Genomic DNA, 18,613 nt, shown 5'->3' with positions numbered 1-18,613 from the left:
ATGTTGGGATCATGGCGGCTTTCGGACAGGTAAGATCCAGGGCGATTTTAACCGCCCACCCTCCAGCATTCTGCTGAGCGAATAAGATTAAAATCACCCACAATCTTCCACTCCCGCCACCAGTGTGCTCCCCTACACCTGCCCAAGGCTGCTGCTAATCTGTGAAAAATTATACAAATATGGCTAACCCAGAAAGTATCAAATGCTATTAGCACTTTACATTCTGGCAGGATTAGAATTAGTGCTTAGCCAATGAGACCTGATTGACAGCACGAGTTGCAAATCGGGTCTAATGGGTTGGCGACAGCCCCATAATGGAGTGCCATATTCAGGAGACACCTGATGGCCAATGAGCTCTCTCCAGAGTTATGGACAGGAACTCCTTATGGTCAGTTTTCAGAGCAGTACAGACTGGTCTGGAGTTCTGGTTAAGACTTGTGGCAACAGAGGTGACAGGGCAGTTGAAAAACAAAATCTTCTAACATGCAAGGGGAGAAGTAATGCTACTGTTGTCAATGAGTAAAGTACGAGACAATGGATAATATATTTATGCTCATATAAGTGATATACCCATAGGCTATTGCGACTGAAAATAAGGTTTGGATGGGAAAAGTAACCATAACAACAATTTGATTTATACAACACCATTAATATCCCAAAACCTCCAGGACGGTTTACACAAATTTCTGCCTACTGTAACCCAATGGTATAATGATTCCTGTTTCAGAGATTGTGGCAGGCACAGGGACAGTATGGTTATCATACATACATTCAATGCACAGAACTTATTTTTATTCCTTCATGGATTGTGGGTGCGCTGGCAAGGCCAGCATTTATTGCCCATCCCTAATTGCCATTGAGAAGGTGGTGCAGTCCGTGTGGTGAAGGTACTTCCACATTGCTGTTAGGGAGGGTGTTCCAGAATTTTGACCCAGCGATGATAAAGAAATGACGATATATTTCCAAGTTAAGGTAGTTTATGATTTGGAGAAGAACTTTCAGGTGGTGGTGTTCCCATGCGTCCGCTGCCCTTGTCCTTCTAGGTGATAGAGGTCGGGGGTTTGGGAGGTGCTGCCGAAGAAGCCTTGGTGAGTTGCTGCAGTGCATCTTATAGATGTTACACACTGCATCCACGGTGCGCCGGTGGTGGAGGGAGTGAATGTTGAAGGTGGTAGTGGGCTGCTTTGTCCTGGATGGTATTGAGCTTCTTCAGTGTTGTTGGAGCTGCACTCATCCAGGCAAGTGGAGAGTATTCCATCACACTCCTGACTTGTGCCTTGTAGATGGTTAAAAGGCTTTGGGGAGTCAGGAGGTGAGGCACTCGCTGCAGAATACCCAGCCTCTGACCTGCTCTTGTAGCCACAGTATTTATATGGCTGGTCCAGTTAAGTTTCTGGGCAATGGTGACTCCCGGGATGTTGATGGTGGGGAATTCGGCGATGGCAATCCCGTAAAACGTCAATGGGAGGTGGTTAGACTCTCTCTTTTTGGAGATAGATAGTCATTGCCTGACACTTGTGTGACATGAATTTTACTTGCCTGTTATCAGCGCAAGCTTGAATGTTTTCCAAGTCTTGCTGCATGTGGGCATGGACTGCTTCATTATCTGAGGAGTTGCGAATGGATCTGAACACTGTGCAATCATCAGCGAACAGCCCCATTTCTGACATAATGATGGAGGAAAGGTCATTGATGAAGCAACTGAAGATGGTTGGGGCTGAGGAACTCCTGCAGTGATGTCCTGAGGCTGTGATGAGTGGCCTCCAACAACCACAACCATCTTCCCCCTGATTCCCGAAGTACACATTGGGCAAAAGGGTTTATATACATTTTGACATAGTCTGTACTGCATGGGGTAGTATTGGTGATTGTCACAGTATCAGCTACCATAGTACAATGAGCTTTAAACTACACAAACCCTACGTCCACCACATGAGGAGAGTCAGTGATTGAAATGACAAAAAGATGCATAGATGATGGAAGAGGCAGTTGTTGAGGGCACTATTTTGATGGTATCAATTGGTCTGATGTGTCACATGGACATTGTAACCTTGCAAATATGTTTTTTAATCTTCTGTACAGCTGACATATGCTCCTCTATTTGCACATGCTATGCAGATACAAGTACCACTTTTATGTTGTGCCTATTGTTGTCTTTATATCTTCAGGCCTACAGTTTTATTTTCAGGAAGTTCCTTACATTTTGTTTTATTTTTTTTCCCATCCTCCTTTCACTGGACAGCTGCACCACATCAGGTCCTTTCATGAGCTAATGGATTAACAAAGAAACATAATAAAATGTGAATGGTGCTGGGATGTTTAGGAACCATTACTGAATGTCTTTATATATTGGTAGGCCTTGATTTAAGCCTGAGGCTTTACTTCTAGATGTTTTTTTTCACGATTGTGATTGTATTCAGCCTGCCAGAGATTGAGATTTATATGAGTCTCTCAAACCTAGGATCAGAGGGAGAATGGAATTGTTTGAGGAGGGAGGGTGGAATAGACAGAGACGTGAGTGAAAGAATTAAAAAAGAAATCTATAAATATTTATCTACGCAGGAAATCTTACTGTGGAATTTCCATAGTGGGCCCTGATCCTACCAGCTCTCTATGAAAGAGCATTTGGAATGTTGGCTTTATCTGGTGCAATCTTTTGCCTCACATAGATGAACAAAATCTATCATAAGAGGTACTGTCCACTGGAGTTCTCTGTATTGAAGTGCCTTTTTTGTAATGATTCAACGAAAAATCCAGCAAAACTCGTCCAACAACATTTCAATAAGCCAGACTGTCTAACACTCATTTGCAGTAATAGAACGTCCTCACAGCTATGAACCTGAGCTTTGGATTTAAAATGACACCCCTCAATGAGTAACTCTTTGAGCACCGAGTAGCTCGCTCTGCAACAACGACAACTAACATTTACATAGTGCCTATAACAAAGCAAAACGTCCAAAGGCGCTTTTCAGGAGCGTTATCAGTCAAAATTGGACACCGAGCCACAAAAGGAGATATTAGGGCAGAGGTAGGTTTCAGACAGCATCTTAAAGGAAGGAAGAGAGGTTGCGAGGCTTAGGAAGCGAATTGCAGAGCTTAGAGCCTGGGCTCCTGAAGGCATGGTCACCAATGGTGGAGCAATTAAAATTGGGAATGTACAAGAGGCCAGAATTGGAAGAGTGCAGACATCTCAGAGGGTTGTAGGGCTGGAGGAGGTTACAAAGATAGGGAGGAGTGAGACCATGGAGGGATTTGAAAACAAGGTTGAGAATTTTAAAATTGAGGTGTTACTTAACTGGGAACCAATGTAGGTCAGCGAGCACAGGGGTTTTGGGTGAAGAAAACTTAGGATACAGGCAGCAGAGTTTTTGGATAAGTTTAAGTTTATAGAGGGTGGAAGGTGGGAGATTGGCCAGGAATAGTCAAGTGTAGAGGTAACAAAGGCATGGATGAGGGTTTCAGCAGTGGATGAGCTGAGGCAGGGGCGGAGTCGGGTGATATAACGGAGGTGGAAGTCAGGGGTCTTGGTGCTGGAGCGGATATGTGGTCGGAAACTCACCTTGGGTCAAATACGACACCATGGTTGCAAATAGTTTTCTTCATTCCTAGACAGTTGTCAGGGAGAAGGATGGAGTCAGTGGCTAGAGAATGGAGTTTGTGGTGGGGACTGAAAACAATGAACATAAGAACATAAGAAATAGGAGCAGGAGTAGGCCACCTGGCCCCTCGAGCCTGCTCTGCCATTTAATAAGACCATGGCTGATCTGATCATGGATTCAGCTTCACTTCCCTGCCCGCTTCCTGTCACCCTTTACTCCCTTAGCGCTCAAAAATCTATCTATCTCCACCTTAAATATATTCAATGGCCACAGCTCTCTGGGGCAGAGAATTACATAGATTCACAACTCTTCTCATCTCAGTTTTAAATGGGCAGCCCCTTATTCTGAGACTATGTCCCCTAGTTTTAGTTTCCCCTATGAGTGTAAATATCCTCTCTGCATCCACCTTGTCGAACCCCCTCATTATCTTATATGTTTCAATAAGATCACCTCTCATTCTTCTAAATGCCAATGTGTAGAGGCCCAACCTACTCAACCTATCTTCATAAGTCAACCCCCTCATCTCTGGAATCAACCTAGTGAACCTTCTCTGAACAGCCTTCAATGCAAGTATATCCTTCCTTAAATAGGGAGACCAAAACTGTACTCAGTACTCTAGGTGTGGCCTTACTAATACTCTGTATAGTTGTAGCAGGACTTCTCTGCCTTATTCTGAGACAATGTTCCTTAGTTTTAGTTTCCCCTATGAGTGGAAATATCCTCTCTGCTCTCAGTTCTTCCCAATATTTAGTTGGAGGAAGTTTCTGCTCAAACAAGCAATCTGACAACTAAGAGACACTGGAGGGGTCGAGAGAGATGTTGGCGAGGTAGAGCTGGGTGTCATCAGCGTACATGTGGAACAATGAGGTTGTGTTTTTAGGATGATGTCGTCAAGGGGGCAGCATATTGATGAGAAATAGGGGGGAGGCCAAGGATAGACCCTTGGGGGACGATGCAGGAGAGGGAAGAGAAGCTGCTGCAGAACACAACTTTCAGGAGTATTTCACATCAATCTTACTCTCCAAACACAAGCTCCTTACCTTAACCACACCCAGTCCCGATGATTAACAAGCTTCCTCAGTTTTAAGCTTAGCTTTACTAATCTTCAAGGTGCACCTATACGCCTTAGGTAAGGCTTGCACTTCTATAGCATCTTATTACATTTCAGAAATGTTTCAAATTGCTTCACATACAATGAATTACAGTGAAGTTCAGTGTCTGTTCGGGAGGCAAATGTCCCACAGACTCAAATGGAATGCATATTGCTCTAAGCTCCTTCGCTAATAGATAACTCATAAAACACCATGGCATTCTTATCATTTGCCGCTTGCTATAAAACACTTTTAATACAGCTCCGCAAACAGAGCTATGGACAGGATTTACTCCAGTTATATCAAGAATCGAGAGTATATGTATGAAAATTCTCATTTTTATACTTGGAGTTTGAAAAAAGGGAGAACTTGCATTTATATAGCGCCTTCCACGACCTCAGGAAGTCCCAAAGTGTTTCACAGCAAATGACGTACTGTTGGAGTGTAGTCACTGTTGTAATGTAGGAAAAGCAATTTGGACACAACAAGATCCCACCGACAGCAATGTGATAACGACCAGATCATCTGTTTTCGTTATGTTGATTGAGGGCAAAGTATTGGCCAGGACTTATAACTGTCCCTGCTCTTCTTCAAAAAAAGTGCCATGGAATCTTTTACGTCCACTTGTGAGAGCAGACAGGGCCAAAAAGAGGCACATAAAATGCGTCGGTGGTGCAAGGGAGTGCTGCTGGTCAGTATTTATCTAAAACCAGTAAAACAGATTATCTGGTCATTATTTTCATTGCTGTTGGTGGGATCTTGCTGTGTCCAAATTGCTTTTCCTACATTACAACAGTGACTACAATCCAACAGTACTTCATTTGCTGTAAAGCACTTTGGGATTTCCTGAGGTCGTGGAAGCCGCTATATAATCTCATCCGAAAGACGGCACCTCCGACAGTGTAGCGCTCCCTCAGCACAGCACTGGAGTGTTAGCCTAGATTTTTGTGCTCATGTCCCTGGAGTGGGACTTGAACCTCAACCTTCTGACTCAGAGGGGAAAGTGCTACCCACTGAGCCAGAGTTGACACCATTGGGCCGAATGGCCTGTTTCTGTGCTATAAATAATGTCCACCGTCTCACTTTGAAAAAGGAGGCACATAAATGCACCCTGTTTATAATTTGTATCTTGCTGCCCACTCCCTCTTGTCTCGGACGTTTTCCTTCGATTGAGTGTTTTGCCAGATATTTCGCATTAACCTCCTGTACAGGAATGATGAGGTGTATTTTTTCTTGTGTGTTCTGGTTTTCGGTAATAATTCTGTCACATTTAGTGATACATTTTTAATCTACAAGTTTTGGTGTGTATACACATGAACAGAAAATACTTTTGCATACATTACATATGTACAATATTTACGATGTGCAAAGTATGGCCGAACCTATCATATTGCTAACTGTCCTCAAGCACAGACTCGTGAAATCGTCCCACCCTGTCTGGCCTTTCTATTAAGTTGGTGCCCAGATTGCCACCCACTCATCAGTCTGCCAGTCCAAATTGCCTCCCACTCACAGGTCTATTAGACCTTGTTGTTTCGTATGACGGGAAGAGCTTATACTGGGATGTTTTGTTTGGCTCTCTATTCGCTGGCCTCTTGAGATGTCGAGTGGAGGAATGAGGTGCCTCCCGCAACAGCTCTTAGCGGGCAGGTCGATGTGATGTGTTCCATGGTCTGGGACTCACGGCCACAGTCACACTGTGGGTCATCTCCCACCTTCCACCTGTGGAGCAGGTGGCCACATTGTCCAGGCCCTGTGTGGATTTGGTTGAGCGCTGTCACACCATCTTCGAGGGAGGTCGAAACCAGGGACCTCTGCTGTTGAGTCAGTGATGAGGTGTTAGTTCTTTATGTTGCATGCGTCTCACAGTTCCTTTTTGGAAGGCAAGAACGTCGATCATTTGCATTCAAAGTTCCCTTGATAAGACCACACACTTTGCATCTGGACCAGCCTTCAACGTTGAGTTGATAAATGCGGAGCGCTGGGCCAATTATCTTGGTTGGTTGGTCCTGAAAGTGATCTTTGGATGACATGGTCGATGGTATCATGCTTTTCAGACTAGGAGGCCACTTTCGGGCATTCCGTCATCTTCTTGATGACATCTGGCAAGTTCTCGCTGAACGAGCGCACACAGGGAGGCCATGTGTAGGTTGTTATCATTCTCCCTCCTATTAGACCTGATTATTTGGAAGCAGAGGCGATGAGAAAATAGGTGGATATGCGATCAAATATCAATGGATATTCTATACAATGGTTTAGATTGAGGGTGGATTCCAAATTTAGAAACTTGTACTTCATGTTCTTTCCATAACATGCCCAAGGTTGCTAATACGATGTTCACTTTAGTGTCAGTTTGGCTCAGTGCGGTGAGAAGATTGTGGTTCAAGCCCCGCTTCAATAGTTGAACGCATAATCCAGACTGACACTCCAGTGCAGTACTGAGGGAGTGCTGGCCTGTTGGAGGCGCTGTTGTTTGGATGGGAGGATAAACTGAGGTTCCGTCTGCACTCTCAGGTGGAAGTAAAAGATGCCAAGGCTCCATTTGAAGAAGAGCATGTATCACTTTCCAGCTGAGTGGGGTAAGCAGGTTTCTTCTTTGAAGGTCTCTGCTCTGCTGGAACTATGAGAATGTTCCACTGACCGTTATTTCTGATCTGAGAGTTTGGGTGACACTGGCCCGGCCACATTTATCTATACACTGAAAAACTTGTTAGTTCACTTCAGAAGGCATTAAGAGTCAACCATGAAGTGCAGGACTTGAGTCACTTGTGGGCCAGATCAGGTGACCTCCCTTCCCTGAAGGATATTATGACATTCCGACAGCTTTCATGGTCACCTTTCCCTTGAAGGTTGTACCTGAGACTATACAGCTCACTCAGAAGGTCAAACGTTTTAGGGAGCGTTTATGATGGTGCAGATTAGGTGTACCTTGTAACAAGGAGCAAGGCCACATGAGCTTTTCTTGTTCCATATTTTCATAGGTTATATCTTAGGGCCCAAGTTTCCACATGATTTGCACCTGATTTTTAGGAGCAACTGGTGGAGAACGGACTATCTTAAAAATCGCAATTCTCCACATTTTTTTTCTGCAGTTCTAGTCAGGTAGAACAGTTCTACTTTGGAACAGAATTTTTTCTTCAAATGGGGGTGTGTCCGGCCACTGACGCCTGATTTGAAAGTTTCCACAGTGAAAACGTACTCCAAACTAACTTAGAATGGAGCAAGTGAAGATTTTTGTAGAATTGAAAAAACCTGTTCTACACATTAAAAAATCAGGCGCAGGTTACAAATTAGGCGTCCAGAACGAGGTGGGGGGGGGGGAGGGGGGGAAGGGAAGTCATTAAATTCTACGATAAATCCTTATTTATACTTCTACAAATATTATACAAATAAATCCAACCTGAATAAACATTTATAAGCAAAGAAAAGATTAAATAAACCATCTTCCTACCTGTGTGAAAGTGCTTCAGCCAGCCTCACAAGTTCGTTCGTTCGTTCCCGACGGCAGGCGGGCACGACCGCAGCAGGGGAGGGGGGGTGCAGGAAGACGTTCCCGACGGCGGCGGGGGGGGGCAGGAAAGCGTTCCCGACGGCGGGCGGGCATGACCGCAGCGGGGGGTGGGAGGAAGCCATTCCAGACGACCGGCGGGAAGTAGACAGTGAGAAGGCTGCAGGAAGCCTGATGTGCTGATGGCAATGTGCTTTTATTAAAAAATGCTCAAAAATTAAACAGCTACAAAGAACTACAAAAATGGCCGAGTGCCAATGTTTCCTTCACACTGCGCATGCGCGAACGCTCCAACGCGCACGCGCAGCGTTGCCGGCAGGTAAAAAACTAATTTAAATAGTCTCCGCCCCGTCCCACTTACAAAATCGGCGCGAGTGTAGACTCCGCCCCCCCTGGGCGCCGCGCCAAACAGACAAGGAGCTGCAGGGCTCTCCAGAATCGCGAGTTTTTTTTCAGGCGCCGTTTTAGGCGCGAAAAACGGGCGCCCAGCTCGGAGGGGCGCCCGTTTTTTATCGTGTGGAAACTTGGGCCCTTAGTGTGGACCATCACATTACACTTCGGGCTAGACTTTCCATTATGATCGCTATTGCCCCAAAATAGGCAATATTTCCGGCGTTAGTGATTGTTTTTGTTGTGTATCTGTAAAGCATGCACTCCCATGTTCTGCCACCAGGGAGCTCATCCGCTGAAGTCCCAAGGGATCCCAGCATCCCTTGGGAGCACTGTATATAAGCCGGCCCCTAAGGCCTGTTCCTCACTCTGGAGTGTCTTATTAAAGACTGAGGTCACTGTTACTTCAACCTCCCTGTGTGCAGCCTCATCTGTGTTAGGAACACAATAACTGGCGACGAGAATACGAATCCAACGCAAAGATGCAGCAAACTGTGGGCATCCTGGAGAAGTTCTCGGAGGGTGAGGACTGGGAAGCCTATGTCGAACGGCTAGACCAGTACTTTGTAGCTAACGAGCTGGACGGAGAAGGAAGCGCTGCAAAAAGGAGAGTGGTCCTCCTCACAGTCTGCGGGGCATCACCCTACAGTCTCATGAAGAATCTTCTGGCTCCAGTGAAACCCACAGATAAGTCATATGAGGAGCTGTGTACACTGGTTCGGGAGCATCTTAACCCGAGGGAGAGCGTGCTGATGGCGAGGTATCGGTTCTACACGTGCCAGCAATCTGAAAGTCAGGAAGTGGCGAGCTATGTCACTGAGCTAAGGCAACTTGCAGGACAATGTGAGTTTGATGGCTACCTGGAGCAAATGCTCAGAGACTTTTTTGTACTGGGCATTGGTCACGAGACCATCCTACGAAAACTTTTGACTGTAGAGACACCAACCCTCAGTAAGGCAATTGCGATAGCACAGGCGTTTATGTCCACCAGTGATAACACCAAATAAATCTCTCAGCGCACAAGTGTTACCAATATTCATAAATTAACTGGAACTGTGTTTGCGAGCAGAAATGTACAGGGCAGAACCCACGAGTCTGCAACTGCCAGCAGGCCTCAGGTGACCCAGATGACTCAGAGTCCCCAACAAAGGATGAATGCAAGGCAATTCACACCTTTTTGGCATTGTGGAGGCTTCCATTCAGCCTATTCATGCCGCTTCAAAGGGTATGTTTGCAAGAGCTGTGGAACAATGGGGCACCTCCAACGAGCTTGCAAATGAGCTGCAAGCTCTGCAAAACCTGCTAACCATCACGTGGCAGAGGAAGATCAGTCCATGGTGGATCAAAGCAATTTCGAGCCTCAGAGAGAGGAGGTAGATGCTGAAGTACACGGGGTGCACACATTTTTGACAAAATGTCCACCTATAATGCTAAACGTAAAATTGAATGGCTTACCCGTAACCATGGAACTGGACACTGGCGCTAGCCAATCCATCATGAGTAAAAAAATATTTGAGAGACTGTGGTGCAACAAGGCATTCAGACCAGCCGTGAGCCCCATCCACACGAAACTGAGAACGTACACCAAAGAGCTTATCACTGTCGTAGGCAGCGCCATGGACAAGGTCACCTACCAGGGCACGGTGCATGAACTGCCACTCTGGATTGTCCCAGGTGATGGCCCCACCTGCTTGGAAGGAGCTGGCTGGGCAAAATCCGCTGAAACTGGGATGACATCCGAGCGCTATCACATGTACCCAGGTTCAAAACAAATTTCCTTCCCTTTTTGAGCCAGGCATTGGAAACTTTTCCAGGGCAAAGGTGCGGATCCACTTGGTCCCAGAGGCACGACCCATTCACCACAAGGCGCGAGCGGTACCTCACATGATGAGGGAGAGAGTGGAAATCGAGCTGGACCGGCTGCAACGTGAGGGCATCATCTCCCCAGTGGAATTCAGCGAGTGGGCCAGCCCAATTGTTCCTGTACTCAAAAGTGATGGCATGGTCAGGATTTGCGGCGATTATAACGTAACTATTAATCGTTTCTCGCTACAGGACCAATACCCGTTACCTAAGGCAGACGACCTATTTGCGACGCTGGCAGGAGGCAAGATGTTCACCAAGCTTGACCTGACTTCGGCCTACATGAGGCAGGAGCCGGAGGAGTCTTCGAAGGGCCTCACCTGCATCAACACACACAAGGGACTGTTCATCTACAACAGGTGCCCATTTGGAATTTGGTCGGCTGCAGCGATCTTCCAGAGAAACATGGAGAGCCTACTCAAGTCGGTACCACACACGGTGGTCTTTCAGGATGACATATTGGTCACGGGTTGGGACACCGCCGAGCACCTACAAAACCTGGAGGAGGTCCTCCAGCGACTGGATCGCGTAGGTCTGCGGCTGAAGAGGTCGAAATGTGTCTTCATGGCAACAGAAGTGGAGTTTGTGGGGAGAAAGATCGCGGCGGACGGCATTCGGCCCACAGACGCCAAGACAGAGGCTATCAGGAACGTGCCCAGACCACAGAACGTCACGGAGCTGTGGTCGTTCCTGGGACTCCTCAACTATTTTGGTAACTTCCTACCGGGGTTAAGCACCCTTTTAGAGCCCCTACATGTATTATTGTGCAAAGATGAGAACTGGGTATGGGGAAAAAACCAAGTAATTGCTTTTGAGAAAGCCAGAAACGTTTTATGCTCCAACAAGCTGCTTGTATTGTATAACCCGTGTAAAAGACTTGTGCTAGCATGTGACACATTGTCGTACGGAGTCGGGTGTGTATTACAACAAGCTAATGTTGCGGGGAAGTTGCAACCTGTCGCCTATGCTTCCAGGAGCTTGTCTAAGGCCGAGAGGGCCGACAGCATGATTGAGAAAGAGGCATTAGCATGTGTGTTTGGGGTAAAGAAAATGCATCAGTACCTGTTTGGCCTCAAATTTGAGCTGGAAACCGATCACATGCCCCTCACATCCCTGTTCGCTGAAAACAAGGGGATAAATACTAATGCCTCAGCCCGCATACAAAGGTGGGCACTCGCGCTATCAGCGTATAATTATACCATCCGCCAGAGGCCAGGCACCGAGAACTGTGTGGATGCTCTCAGTCGGCTACCATTGCCCACCACGAGGGTGGAAATTGCGCAGCCTGTAAACTTGTTGATGGTGGCGCAGCCCGCAGACTTGTTGATGGTCATGGAAGCATTTGAAAATGATAAATCACCTGTCACGGCCTGCCAGATTAGGACTTGGACCAGCCACGATCCTCTGCTGTCCCTAGTAAAAAACTGTCTACTGCATGGGAGCTGGGCCAGCATCCCCATTGAAATGCAAGAGCCAATCAAGCCGTTCCAGTGGCGAAAGGACGAGCTGTCCATTCAGGTAGACTGCCTGTTGTGGGGTAACTGCGTAGTGCTACCAAAAAAGGTCAGGGAGACATTTTATCTCGGATCTCCACAGCACACACCCAGGTATAGTAATGATGAAAGCGATAGCCAGATCCCACATGTGGTGACCCGGTATCGATTCTGACTTAGAGTTCTGTGTACGGCAATGCAGCATGTGTGCTCAGTTGAACAACACGCCCATAGAGGCACCACTAAGTTTGTGGTCCTGGCCCTCCAGACCATGGTCGAGGATCCATGTCGACTATGCAGGCCCGTTTCTCGGTAAAATGTTCCTGGTGGTGGTGGATGCTTTTTCAAAATGGATTGAATATGAAATAATGTCAGGAAGCACAGCCACCGCCACCATTGAAAGCCTGAGGGCCATGTTTGCCACCCACGGCCTGCCTGACATACTGGTCAGTGACAACGGGGCATGTTTCACCAGTGCCAAATTTAATGAATTCATGACCCGCAATGGGATCAAACATGTCACCTCGGCCCCGTTTAAACCAGCCTCCAATGGGCAGGCAGAGCGGGCAGTACAAACCATCAGACAGAGCCTTAAATGAGTCACAGAAGGCTCACTCCAAACCCGCCTGTCCTGAGTACTGCTCAGCTACCGCATGAGACCCCACTCGCTCACAGGGGTGCCCCCGGCTGAGCTAGTCATGAAAAGGACACTTAAAACCAGACTCTCGCTGGTTCACCCCAACCTGCACGATCAGGTAGAGAGCAGGCTGCAGCAACAAAATGTAAACGATGGTCGCGCCACTGTCACGGGAAATTGATCTGAATGACGCTGTGTATGTGCTAAACTATGGACATGCTCCCAAGTGGATCGCGGGCACGGTGATAGCTAAAGAAGGGAATAGGGTGTTTGTAGTCAAACTAGACAATGGACAAATTTGCAGAAAGCACCTGGACCAAACGAGGCTGCGGTACAGACTGCCCTGAACAACCCACAGCAGACAGTACTTTTTTCGAGCCCATAACACGCACACAAAGGATCAACGACACCACACCGGACCAGGAAATCGAACCCATCACACCCAACAGCCCAGCAAGGCCAGGCTCACCTAGCAGCCCTGCAGGGCCAACAACTCGCCAGCCCAGCGAGGGCACAGCCAACACACCAGAACAGATATTTGTACCGAGGCGGTCCACCAGGGAGAAAAAGGCTCTAGACTGCCTCATCTTGTAAATAGTTTTCACTTTGACTTTGTGGGGGAGTGATGTTGTGTATCTATAAAGCATGCACTCCCATGTTCCGCCACCAGGGAGCTCATCCCCTGAAGTCCCAAGGGATCCCAGCATCCCTTGGGAGCACTGTATATAAGCCGGCTCCTAAGGCCTGTTCCTCTCTCTGGAGTTTCTTATTAAAGACTGAGGTCACTGTTACTTTAACCTCCCTGTGTGCAGCCTCATCTGTGTTAGGAACACAATCGTTTTATTTTTCTCGATCATCAGAATATCGCCCATTTTAAAACGCTAATTTTGCCTTTTTAATTTGCCTTTTTAATGCCGTAGCAATGTGAAATTGGCGACAGCGATGTGTTCAGTCATCCATAGCAACAGCCGTTCTGCGCATGCGCGTTTTTTTTACCCGGTAAATAATTTTTCCCGCAATTCGGGAGCTCAGGGGTCATCTGCGCATGCTCAAAAAACAAAAGGAGGGAGAGAAATTGTTTGTAGTGGACAAGAAGGCTATGTCAAGCAATTAGGTTGATTATTGGATAATAAATATAAATAATAATAATGGAGATGGAACCCGTAGAAGAGTCGGGAGAGAGTGATTGCTGGTAGGCTGCAGATCTCCCTTAATTATATGGCATATCTCACTGATGACCTCCTTTCGGAAGCACAGCCTTCTAATGCACGTATTATCAGACAAGTCCAGGTATGATCGCTTATCCCTGTAAATGCGTTGGGGGTAATGTCTCCTCCTCCTCAGCAGTCTGCCACCTCTTTGATTGGGCACATAATACTCTTCAATGAACCTTCTCCCATCTCTATTCTGCAGCATGTGAGTAATCATCAATACTGGCTGAGAAATTACAGGCCCCATCACTATAAATCACTATAAATGCCCTAATCTGTCTTCAATATTCTTAAATTGTCTTCAACAAACACAATTTCAACTCAAAATTGACCACAATGTGATTAGATGATTGGAAAGATTCTAAAACGCCCTTAAAATCACTCACAAATTACTTCAATGCTCCCATCAACTTAAAGCAGCTTTTTATTAAACTACCTCCAATTTACAAAATGCGTCCATACCGCTGGGTTAAGGTCGGGTGAGTGCAGCTTTTCTTGAACGTCTTTTTGGGCGGGCGATCATTTGTGCGATATATGGGCGAAGTGCCGAAAGTAGCACTGGCGATCATCTGGGTGATATTTGGGCATTCGTTTTCTGGGCCTTGTACGAGTGATGACATCAGATTTTATTTTTTAAAAATGGGTGGGCGATTCAGCTCATTCCTGTATACCGAAAGTTTTACTGCCGATAAATGGGCGATAATCGGGCGGTAGTTTCCATTTATCATCAAATATGGGCGGTAAACTGAATCTCGGCGATTATATGGGCGGTAAATGGGCAGATATATACCGAAACTCTAGCCCCTGGTTTTGCCTCCATAAAAACAGTCCCTGCAATAGAGAGGTTACTCCTTGTGTGATGAGCTTTGACACATTTCAGTGATGAGATAGGGAGCAAGTATTTCTTTATTTTTTGTCTTTTACTGAAACAAGTCTTCTATTTATTGCTTTGGACAATGCCTTTACATTTTGTACCATACCTTCAACTTTGTTTCTTTATTTGCCCAGTTTGGAACTGGCCGTTGACATACCAATCTCGAGGACTTGCCGGGGTAAAGGTGACCTCACGGAGTGCGGATCTTGAACACCGTAACGTAAGTAAGTGCGCGTTAAAATGTTCCGGCATCTGGTCGAGGTCGTATCACGAGCTTTACATTTTTTTCACAGCATAATTCCAGGCTGTCCACTGACTGGCACCTTTATTACCCTGGGTAAAATGTACACTTGACAACATGAATTCTAATCTGCGATATGACTGCAGTGGAAAGGGTGGGAGGTGGAGTATTCACTTAACGGAACAAAAGAGGGGGGTAAGGTTTGCGGGGTGGGGGGGCAAAGAAGGGTCTTTTTTATATCGAAAGTGTGTAAATCTTTTGTCCAGACCATTTCAGCACCTGTGTCGACCAAAAGCATTAAAGTGGTTAACTGGGAGGATAAACAGATGTAAATACCAGAATGTCAGTTATTGGCATCGCTCCAGACACCAACTCCATTATACTGAAAGTTCAGCAAATCTGACGCCTAGGACAATGGCTGTTCCCCAGCCTCTCTGCCCCCAGACAGATCGCCTTTTCCCTGTTTTTTTGTCTCTCTCAGCCTTACATCTAATAGTTGCCGAGTGAACATTTAAAACACCATTTAAAAACACTGTTGGCTTTTGTGTGCCGGTTTTGAAGAAAGCCCAGTTGTAATGTCTAGCTGCTTCACAAACAGCCAGACTAGTGTCAGTGCTGAATGCAAATCTTACAGACGCACCTGAGACACGATTCAAAGTTTCAAAACAAAACTGGTGCTGCTATTTCTCATACTTAACCCCCCCCATCTCCACCCCCCCGCCCCCCACTCCATCCCTACAAACACCCAGGGAGACAACTGGCACCAGTTGGATGTGGGAATCTCCATTCTCTTGTCAATTTTACATATCTTGCATCAGAATAACCTAGCCTTGCTTTCAACCACATCATATTGGTCATTATTAAGCAATGACGGCCTGCCCAATCGCTTAGCTCATTTAGACAGGTGAGGCAGCACTGTTTCCTAGGGTGTGCCCTTGTACTGTAGGATAATAGCCTGCAGCTCTAGGGCTGCACAGGCTGTCACTGTGTCTTGTGTTTTCTTTATCAAAAGTCGTTTTTGGATCATTGCGCAGATCAAATTCTTTCCTAATCTGCAACAACAACAAAAAAAGTGTCCTAGATTCAAGTGGAAGTGGTTTTGTAATTTGCCAGAGCCCCCAGTACTGCGGCATCTGTCCGTTTACATTATGGCGCAGGTTCCACAGCACCCGGGCAACACGATAAACAGCTGCACATGCTCAGCACTTAGAAATTGGGTTTCTGGCTGAGAAAGTTTCCTGACGAAATGGAAATGCTGTGCTGGTGCATTTGGAGTCAGTTTTACAAGTTTGAGATTAAGCCACATGATAGGGGAAGTTCTGAACTGCACTAGCACCTTGCCTTAACTCGCCAGAGAGTAGCTGCAAAAAATGCAAAACCTATTACCCTTCATGTTGATGAACACAAGTATATCGGCCTCCAAATCTCCCCGCAGTCCTAGAAAGACACTAGGCAGAAGAATCTATTATTTGTGAGCAAATGTATGGTGAGGAGCGAGGATTACAGGGATGCAGTTTGTAATACAGTATCAGCATGTTCGCATGGAGTCTCTCTGTGTTCTGATTCAATCCATTTTAAAGTAAGCTGGTGAACAAATGGCTTAAGATTGGGCACAAAGGAACTTTCTACAAGCATGCTAAAACATTTCTGACAAACACATAGGAGAGAAATTTCCGTTCCTTCGCATTGTTTCTCGAAGCTTTCGAACATCGAAAACTTCCTTAAAGTTCGCGAGTTGAAAGGTCTCTCTTTGGCAGACAGCTGCCCCTTTAGGAGGAGGCTATACATCTCGAAAACAACCTCCTTGTCCAGACCCTGTGGTCCCCAGCTGACCACGAGCAGACCTTGTGGCATTTGGGTCTTGTCCAAGTTCACCTTCTGTCAGTTGCTGCCAGGGAAAACAATAACACTATTATTTGCCTTGCTTTGTCCGTCTAACTTGACAAGCACAGCTGTAGGAACAAAGGCTTTCTCAGATTTCACCGAAATCCCATTCAGGCCCCCGTCCTCCCATTGACGAGGAAATCACAAGGAAAAGGAGCTATCAGTTTTTGATAGCCACCTTCGAAACACGGGCAGACACCAGGGGAATGTGAAATACAAGCACATTGTATAAAAAATAACACCGTGTGATGGCCTGCAATTAAAAGCTGAGTCACAGTTAAAAGTAAGTGTGTTCAGTCTAGTTTGTTGGGTCTACTTTTCTGATGAAATCAGAAAAAAAATCTCTAATGAGGTATTTTTTAAATCACTGAAATTAAATAAATCAACAAACAAAAAGCTCAGATTTCATTTTGGATCTAACCTTCATCGCTAAATGCTGCAAATCGTTCATGATTTCCCACCCCCCCCTGCCTTCTTTATCAGCCGGCGAGAAGAAAACAAAAAGCAAAAATAACAGACAGAATACAAGGGGATGCGAGTCTTCTGCCAATTTGGAGCAATCTGCGGCTAAATATACTCCGACATAGACAAGAGAGGCAGTCTAAAAGCTGATTCCCATTTACTTCCCTGTCTGCCCATTTCCGCATGTTTTAGTTCCTTCCCATTACTCACTGTCACATTCAGTACGAGCCCTGTACCTTGGCTGCAGTTTACATATTGTTATTACAAAAAAGAAAAAAAAATGGAACTTTTCCATTTCTGTCGTTCCCCTCGTTTTCCCCTCCTTTTACGCCATGTGGAAGTTATATGAAATGAGATGGGTGGGAAAGCAAATTGTGCAGAGGGCACAAAAAATCTGCAAAGGGATATAGGCAGGTTAAGTGAGTGGACAGAAATTTGGCAGATGGAGTATAATGTGGGAAAACGTGAGGTTATCCACTTTGGCAGAAAAAATAGAAAAGCAAATTATAATTTAAATGGAGAAAAATTGCAAAGTGCTGCAGTACAGAAGGACCTATGGGTCCTTGTGCATGAAACACAAAAAGTTAGTATGCAGGTACAGCAAGTAATCAGGAAGGCAAGTGGAATGTTGGCCTTTATTGCAAGGGGGATAGAGTGTAAAAGCAGAGAAGTTCTGCTACAGGGTATTAGTAAGGCCACACCTAGAGTACTACGTACAGTTTTGGTCTCTGTATTTAAGGAAGGAAATACTTGCATTGGAGGCTGTTCAGAGAAGGTTCACTAGGTTGATTCCGGAGATGAAGGGGTTGACTTATGAAGATAGGTTGAATAGGTTGGTCCTATACACATTGGAGTTCAGAAGAATGAGAGGTGATCTTATTGAAACATATAAGATAATGAGGAGGCTCGACAAGGTGGATGCAGAGAGGATATTTCCACTCATAGGGGAAACTAAAACCAGGGGGCATAGTCTCAGAATAAGGGACCGGCGATTTAAAACTGAGATGAGGAGAAATTTCTTCTCTCAGAGGGTTGTAAATCTGTGGAATTCTCTGCTCCAGAGAGCTGTGGAGGCTGGGTCATTGATTATACTTGGTGGAGATAGACTGATTTTTGAGTGATAAGGGAGTAAAGGGTTACGGGGAGTGGGCAGGGAAGTGGAGCTGATTCCATGATCAGATCAACCATGATATTATTGAATGGCAGAGCAGGCTCGAGGGGCCAAATGGCCTACTCCCGCTCCTATTCCTTATGCTCTTATGAAAGTTTGCGGCCTGGTATTCTTTGCCGCGGGATCCACCTTGAGTGATACATAAAGGAGGCGAATTTCCTTGGAGCCATTCCTGCTCCACTGTGGTAA

The sequence above is a fragment of the Pristiophorus japonicus genome, chromosome 4 (genome assembly GCF_044704955.1).
Source record: "Pristiophorus japonicus isolate sPriJap1 chromosome 4, sPriJap1.hap1, whole genome shotgun sequence".
In the NCBI taxonomy this organism is placed as follows: Eukaryota; Metazoa; Chordata; class Chondrichthyes; family Pristiophoridae; genus Pristiophorus; species Pristiophorus japonicus.
The sequence above is the reverse complement of the archived record's forward strand: the minus strand, read 5'-3'. Positions refer to the sequence as shown.